Source organism: Drosophila persimilis, unplaced genomic scaffold, assembly GCF_003286085.1.
Source record: "Drosophila persimilis strain 14011-0111.01,24,50 unplaced genomic scaffold, DperRS2 tig00000697-arrow-arrow-pilon, whole genome shotgun sequence".
In the NCBI taxonomy this organism is placed as follows: Eukaryota; Metazoa; Arthropoda; class Insecta; order Diptera; family Drosophilidae; genus Drosophila; species Drosophila persimilis.
In genome coordinates, this window is record NW_020825338.1 from 1112495 (window position 1) to 1121086 (window position 8592).

At 49.7% G+C, this 8592-nt stretch overlaps 1 long non-coding RNA gene across 1 annotated transcript; it reads right to left on the bottom strand.

Moving 5' to 3' along the window:
* Positions 1-624: 624 nt before the first annotated feature.
* On the bottom strand, positions 625-1584 carry LOC113566441. Its single transcript, XR_003409085.1, has 4 exons — positions 1406-1584; positions 1170-1332; positions 793-1083; positions 625-727 (listed from the first exon to the last, which is right to left on the bottom strand). It is a non-coding gene; the product is annotated as an uncharacterized LOC113566441 (long non-coding RNA).
* Positions 1585-8592: the final 7008 nt, after the last annotated feature.

Here is an 8592-nt window from a genome sequence, read left to right on the forward strand (position 1 = left end):
CAGATTTTCGCCCTTTGTGGGGGCGGAAGTGGGCGGGGCAAAGTTTTGAAATATTTTTGTAGCAGTGACATATCACAGAAGTCTGGATCCAAAACATCGTTGCTCTAGCTCTTATAGTCTTTGAGCATTAGGCGCTGAAGGGGACGGACAGACGGACAGACGGACGGACGGACAGACGGACAGACGGACGGACGGACAGACAGACATGGCTCAATCAACTCGGCTATTGATGCTGATCAAGAATATATATACTTTATGGGGTTGGAAACGATTCCTACTGGACGTTACACACATCCACTTTTACCACAAATCTAATATACCCCAATACTCATTTTGAGTATCGGGTATAAAAACCATCAAACAATAAACATTGGTGCGATCTATTGTCCACCTGCACACGAATGGACTGATACACAATTTAAACAGGTATTCGACTCTCTGGGTAGCAGATTTATCGTAGCTGGGGATTGGAACGCCAAAAGTCAGTGGTGGGGCAATGCAAGATCCTGTAGAAGAGGGGCTGCACTTCTGAAATGCGTCCAGGTAAACGACCAAAGCATACTGGCCACTGGATCCCCCACCCATTTCCCTTCAAATCGACGACATATGCCGTCTGCTATAGACTTTGCGGTTTATAAGGGTATTAGACACAATTTAATTCACATCGAAACATCATATGATTTAGGTTCAGATCACAACATGCAAATCATTAGACTCCTCCTGAGACCTGAATATGGAAAAAAGAAGATACTATTACCAAAAAATGCAAATATCAAAAGATTTCAAGCTCACCTTGAACAGCGAATCCATCTGGAGACTGAACTTCACAACGGCGACGACATAGACGATGCAGTGGCTATCCTTGAAAAGAACATCTACATTGCAGCTGAATTGGCCTCGCAAGCCTCAAGTAACCAGCACACAGTGTACGGACCGCAAAACCTTCATCTTGACTCGCAAACGCTGAAAGCGATCAAGATCAAAAGAATACTCTGCAAAATCAACCAAAGAGATAGGTGCTCCAACCCCCTCATTGCACGCACTATCAATCAGCTGACTAACAGAATACGTAAACGGATCAAGCTGCAAAAAGACAAACAAATGAACAGACTGTTACACGACATCGACCCAACTGATAGGTACAGTATGCAGAAACTATGGCGGCTCACCAATACAATCAAGAGACAGTCCATTCCAAATCTGCCAGTCAGGAGGCACGTGGCGGAAGGGCAGCAAGCTCCTGCTGATCCTTGGTGCAAAACTACGGAGGAAAAAGCTGAGGCCTTTGCGCAGCACCTGGAAGCACGTTTCGCGCCAAAGATCACGGCAGCCCTAGAAGACAGAGAAGAAATTAACGCAGTATTACAAGAAAACGGTCCAGATGTAGCTGCTCAAATAATCAGACCTGTAACCATCCAGGAACTCAAATCGGAAATTAAGAAGCTCAAGACGAAAAAGGCACCCGGTTTCGACAGCATCGACAATCGCGTCATTAAATCTCTGCCAACATCCGCCATCGAGTATCTGCTGTTGATATGCAACTCGGCTCTGCAGTTCGGCCACTTCCCAAAGTCCTGGAAATGCGCAAAAATTTCAATGTTAAGGAAGCCAGGAAAGCCGAGTGATAGGCTTGAGTCCTACAGACCCATCAGCCTGCTTACAGGCTTCTCCAAAATCCTCGAACGCCTCATCCTCAAGCGACTCTTTGAAGAAGAAAGCTTTGCCATGGCTATTCCAAACCATCAATTTGGCTTCAGAACTCAGCACTCAGCGGAACAGCAAATCGGACGAGTCACGCAATTTATCCTCAGATCCTACGAAGCGCAGCGACATTGCAGTGCCGTGTACATGGATATCCAGGAAGCTTTTGATAGAGTCTGGCACCAGGGTCTTCTCTGCAAAGTTAAAACGATAATACCTGACAATTTATACATCCTACTCACCAGCTACCTCTCAGACAGAAGCTTCAAAGTCGTCTGCTGTAACAACATCACCTCAAGCCTAAAGCACATAACCGCTGGAGTGCCGCAAGGAAGCGTACTTGGCCCAGTGCTCTACAATCTTTACACTGCCGACATGCCGCAGCCACCAAGACACGCAAACGCAACCCAAATGCTAGCAACGTACGCTGATGACGCAGTATACCTCGTATCTGCCCTGAGTCCAAAACAAGCCAACGAAAATATGGAGCGGCTCCTGGCTGATGCATTATCATGGTCTAAGAAATGGGGAATAACCATCAGTCTTGCAAAAACTGCTCATGTTCTACACTCTCTCACCTGCGCAGCAACACACTCCAGCTCCAAGGTTAGCCGGGCAACTCCTGGCCAAAAAATCCGTCATGCCATACCTGGGAATACAAATGGATATGAGCAACAACGCACTGCATGCGGATCTCCAAGTAGCAACTGTGGAAGAAGTTTTTAACAGACTCTGCAGGAACTACTACACTCGGCTAATGCAGCACACAAACTTACTTGCCTGTGAGATCGCAACGCATCCATACATTCCAAGAAGGCTGGCCAGGCCAAGGTATGCCGCAATGATTGAAGAGCACAATCCAAACAGCAACATAAGCCTGACAGCCATCCAAACAATACTGCTCCAAGTCAGACGCGAGAACTGGCTGCGCAATCCATTTGCAACACACAACATGGAAATCAGCCGTAGTAGCGCAAATGCAGCTGCTACGCAGGCAAATGACGGCCCCAGCAGAGAACCTGATGATGAACGGCGGCAGCTCCAGAATCCAGATGATGGCGGCGGCTGAAAAGAAACTAAAACCCCTTTTATTCTTCCACAGATACGAATCCACTCACCATCACAGAAAATCGTAATCCACATCCAGAATGACGATGCACTGGACCTCGGCCAGCTTCAGCCCTGTTGATGCTGTCCTGCAGTCCCAGTTTAGCGCCGACACTCGCAAGGATTCCACTTCGCAGCTGACGACGAGACCAATAGGCGTAATGATGTTCTTCACGGCTGCATACTCCACCTGAAAACAAATTAAAAACAATTAAAATAATGTAAACAAAGTAGCAATAAGTTTAGTGTTACCCTGGCATTTAGCCAAACTATCGATACCTACTAAAAAATACCAAATAAGCCAATACCGTAACAAATGTTACCCTGCCAATTTACAGCCACTTCTGCAACTACATGTAATGTAGATAAGCAGCCGGCGCGAAACTATTTGTAAAATATGCTAATTTTAAGAGTATAATCAAATAAAACGGTTCTCTCTTCATGTCAGCCTCCCTCCCCCCCTGCTAATGCAGGTGGCGATGAGATTGGTTCGACATGAAGAGAGACTGCCAATTTAGTTCGCAAGACGAACACAACAGAAAAAATCAAAACGTTCCGCAATAATTAAAAATTAAACCATCAAAATCGCCAAAAAATCCCTAATAATATTGAACATGTGTAAGTAAACACTGTGCAATATTCTGTTAAAACATTTCGGGGCAACGCGAAGTGTTGTGCCGTGCACAAGTTTTTCTCTGAAACGTGGGGTAGGCTGCAGCCGCTGCTGTCCCCCCCCTCCGCCATTTTCACACTTGCCTTTGCGCTAATAAAGCTGCAAAAGAACAAACAATGGTACGTAAACCGTGCCCCAAATCCAAAAAGAAGACCACTCAAGGCCTCAAGTGCTCCCTGCTCAGACAACGAAATCGATCTGCATTCCCCCCCGCTACTAATGTCGGGAATTTCGCAGAGTGATTTACGCCCCCTTTCCTGTCGCTCGACCTCATTGGCAGATTTGACCAGTGATATGCCATCAACTTCAGCTGCCGCTGCAGCCAAGTTGATGCAGGCCCCGTCCGCTGCACTGTCAAGCAAGCCATTGCTAGCCCCCCCCTCTGCCATGCTAACCAGAGCCTCTGCTGCTACTGCCTGTGCTGCCATTCCTGCTGCTGCCAAAGCCACCGCCCCTACTCGCGTAGCTGCCGCCGCAGCTAAACGCCCTCCAGCTGCTTCAGTTCCTACTAATGCTAGTGCTGCTGGTGTAGCTGCCCACGCCGCTCAACGTCCTCCAGTTTCTACTGGTGCTGCTCGTGCTGCTGCTTCGACTGCTACCTGTGCCCCTGGCAGTTCTGCCATTACTGTCTCCACCAATCCTACTGCCCTTGCAGCACCTGTGCTGAGCCAGCCGACTCTGTACGAGATCCTCAAGGAACAGCAGGAGAAATTGGCAAGGGAGAGGAAAGTAATGGCTAAGCTGAATGCGGAGTCTGAGGCCCGTAACAAGAAGCGGACGACCACCTTGGGCTCGCCGATTACAAAGGCGTCGGCCAAGAAGATCAAACGGACAGTATCCTCCAAGGAGAAGCCTGACTCTAACCAGATGAATATAACGAACTACTACAATATACTCTCGGATGCTGACGACTTAGCAAACGACGATATGGATGTTGACACTGACTGCAGCGAGGGAGAGACGGAAGCCGAAGAACCTGTTCCCACAAACAGGCCCTCTACTTCTCACACCACCCCCCGCCTGCCCCTACCACTGCGCACGCACCCAATGCTGCTGCTACTGCTGACGCCAGAATTGTGCGGCCAGCCCCTATATACATTCCTAATGTTTCTGATATCTTTCCCCTGCTCCAATGCTTTGACAATGCCATTGGCGCAGGCACATATGACACTAAGCCTGCTGCTAATAGGTCTCTCAAAGTCATGTGCCATACAATAGATGGCCATGGGGCCCTAATTCGCTCTTATCTGAGGGGGAAGGTGTGGATCACCATACATTTCGCCTGCGAAGCGAAAGGGGTATGCGTATCGTCATACGTCACCTGCACCGCTCCACACCCACAGACTGGGTGCGCGAACAGCTCGGTAGACTTGGATACAAGGTGAGACATATTGCCAATATACTTAAAAGATTCACAAAGGAGCCGTTGGACCTATTCGAGGTCCAGCTTGAGCCTCAGGACAATAATAATAGTATTTATGAGCTAACGGGAATTTGCAGCCAACGGATCAAGGTTGAGAAGCCCATACGCGCGCCAGGCGTTCCCCAGTGCCACAAGTGCCAGATGTTTGGGCACTCCAAGAACTACTGCAGCCGTGCAGTTATATGCCTGAAGTGTGGGGAGAAGCATGACCCCAAGGACTGCCCCAAGAAGCGGGAGGATGTGCCGAAATGCGCCAATTGTAATGGTCCCCATGTTGCCAGCTACCGTGGTTGTATCAAATACAAAGAGTACTGCAACAGAAGGAATAACGGATGAGAAAAGACCAACAGGATGTTGAGTAAACTTTCGATGCCTACCTTACCCTCCGCTCAGGGTTTGCGGCTTCCCCGCCAGCCACCCGTCATGAACCAGCAGGGCTTTCCAGCACTGCAGCAGCCGGGCCGCCGGCGAGCGCGCTCAGGCGCAAGAGCTCCTGCTCCTCCAGCTCAGATGAGCAGTTATGCTGAGGCCCTTCGCACAAGGCAACCACCGAGTCATTCCCAGCCTCTTCCAGGGAGGCAAGTATGGCAGTCGGTGCCACCCACAGCGACCACAATTGGATTCCAGCGCACGGTGAGCAATCAGAGCGTCCGTCCTAGCGATGAACTCAGTCAGAAACTGGACTACCTCATCACATTGCTGACACAGGAGCGGATCCAGCATGCGGCCGCTGCTGCTGAATCTACTCAGAAACTAGAAGGGAAAATGGATGTATTAATTGCACAAATGACGAAGCTAACGGATTGTTTATATGCATTATAATAATAATGCTATTTACTCTACCCGCCAACACAGCAATCTAAAGATTGTATTTTGGAACGCCTCGGGACTCCGAGTGAAGACAGCCGAACTTGCGGCATTTACACGCAGACACGAAGTTGACGTTTTGATGGTCTCTGAGCCTCGTTTTAAAACCTCAGAGACCTTCAGCGTTAAGTGTACGTACAGTGCTAATCACCCATCTGGGACTGGTCGTGGGGGATCCCTGCTCCTAATCAGAGCTGGAATCCTTCATATTGCCCTGCCTAATATAGCAACAAACCACATTCAGTGTGTATCTGCTGCCCTGACCCTGCCTGATGGCGGCCGACTAGTGTTCTCATCCATTTACTGCCCCCCATTGCAGGAGTGGTCCGAGGACGACTTCTTGGCATTGTTTGGTCAGCTGGCAACGAGATTCGTTGCTGCTGGCGATTGGAATGCGAAGAACTCATGGTGGGGAAACGCAAGGGTTTGTAGAAGAGGCGGACAGCTGCTCAGGGCCGTTCAGAAAAGTAGCTGCAACATTCTGGCCACTGGATATCCTACTCACTACCCGTACAAATACTCGGCATACACCATCGGCAATTGACTTCGCGGTCTACAAGGGCGTGAGGGACGAAGTACTGCATATATCCCATCTAAAGGACCTCTCTTCTGATCATCTCCCAATGGTGATTGAGCTGAGCATGTCTCCAGCGGAGGCGGTGACTAAGAGACGCCTCTTGCCTAGCGTTTCGAGGTTCCAATCATGGCTTGACTCGCACATCCATCTGAACACTGAGCTCAGGTCAGCAGAGGATGTTGATGATGCAGCCAATATCCTTGAGAGGAACGTGTTAGCGGCAGCCGAACATGCCACAAGCAGTCTGAGGAGGCCCGTCCGACCTAGAGTCCAGGCTGAGTACCAGGTCAGCAATCGCATACGGCTGATGATTGCCACCAAGAGGCGCCTGAGGAACCTGAAACGGAACCATGACGCGGCAGCGCGACAGCTGTACAACATGCTTGCCAATAGGATTCACAAGGAGCTAGAAGCGGGCAAAGCCAGACGCGCTGACGCCATTATTGGCCATTGACCCTACCGATCGCTACAGCATGCAGAAGCTATGGAGGCTGACTAATGGTTTGAAGCGGCAGCCAGCAGCCAATTTGCCTGTGAGGAAGTTTTTTGCCGATGGAGAGGATAATGCTGACGATCCCTGGTGCAAGAGCACCGAGGAGAAGGCAGAGTCTTTTGCTTTGCATCTCGAGCAGAGATTTAAGCCTGTTTTGACCAGCGCGGCAGCCGACAGACGAGTCATCGAAGAGTCCCTTGAAGAGTTTGGATCCCCTGGGCCCAATTCGGGCTTCAGGGCGGTAACTCTTCCTGAGATTGAGGCACAGATCAAGGTACTAAAGCTGAAAAAGGCCCCTGGAATGGACAGGATCGACAATCGGACCATAAAAGCTCTACCTAAGTCTGCTCTACTATATTTCGCGCTCATATGCAACAGCTCCTTTAGGATTGGTTGTTTCCCTAACAGATGGAAGCACGCGGCAGTCAGTATGATCCCCAAGCCAGGGGAACCCGCCGATAAGCTGCCATCTTATCGACCCATCAGCCTGCTTTCGGGCCTGTCCAAACTGTTTGAGCGACTTATCCTAACCAGGATGATGGAAGCTGATGGATTTGTTGAGTCTATTCCAAACCATCAGTTTGGCTTCAGACATGTGCACGCGGCTGAACACCAATTGGGGAGAGTAACAAAGTTCATCCTGTCCACCTACGAGAACAACCTGTACTGCTCTGCCATCTATATGGACATTCAGGAGGCTTTCGATCGAGTCTGGCATGCGGGCCTGAAACATAAGATGAAGCAGTTGTTACCGGCAGCGATATATAAGGTCTTGTCTAACTACTTGGATGGTCGGTCTTTCTACGTGGAATGCACAGGCGGCGTCAAATCGGGAAACAAAATGATTGCAGCAGGCGTTCCACAGGGCAGCGTACTTGGACCTGTACTATATAATCTGTACACATACGACAAGCCGCTTCCTCGCGACAGTGGTATGCTCTTGGCCACTTATGCCGACGACACAGCACTCCTGGCCACTGGCATGAACCAGCTCATGGCTACCGAAAGCTCAACCGTTTCCTACTGAGCATCTCCAACTGGTCAAAGCAATGGGGCATCACCATCAATGCCTCAAAAACTGTGCATTTAGTGCATACATTGCACGCGATCCAACAGCCAGTGGCTGATTTGCAGCCGCACATTGCTGACCAGCGGATTAGTAGCATCGCTGTGCACTAGTATTTGGGGGTCAAGCTGGACGCCAAGCTCCAGTTCCACCTACACATCACCAACGTCATAACAAAGGTCAGGGCAAGGGTCCAAAAACTGCGCTGGCTCCTAAACTCAAGCAGCAAACTGAATCTCGATACCAAGGTCATGTTGTACAAGCAAATGATTGCACCTATCTGGCAGTACACATTGGCTGTATGGGGTCCATTAGCCGGCAGCACGGAATTTGGACGGATTCAGGTTGAGCAAAACAAGACCCTTCGCCTGATCTGCAATGCACCATGGTATGTGAGGAACGACAACATTCACAGGGACCTGGAAGTGGACACTGTTGAGGCAGTCTATGAGAAAGCTTGCAAAAGGTACACGGAACAAATGAGATCCCACCACAACATCGAGGCAGCCAAAGTGGTCAATGACCCTTATGTACGGCACAGAGTCACAAGACCCCGGTATTCCGAGTTTCTTGGCAAACACCTACCCAAGGAACTCGCGAAGCATCAATGGAACCGCATCGAGGTGATCCCAAATCAGCGCCCGTACACGGAAGAGGAGCAAATAAGCCATGACCGGAACCTTGA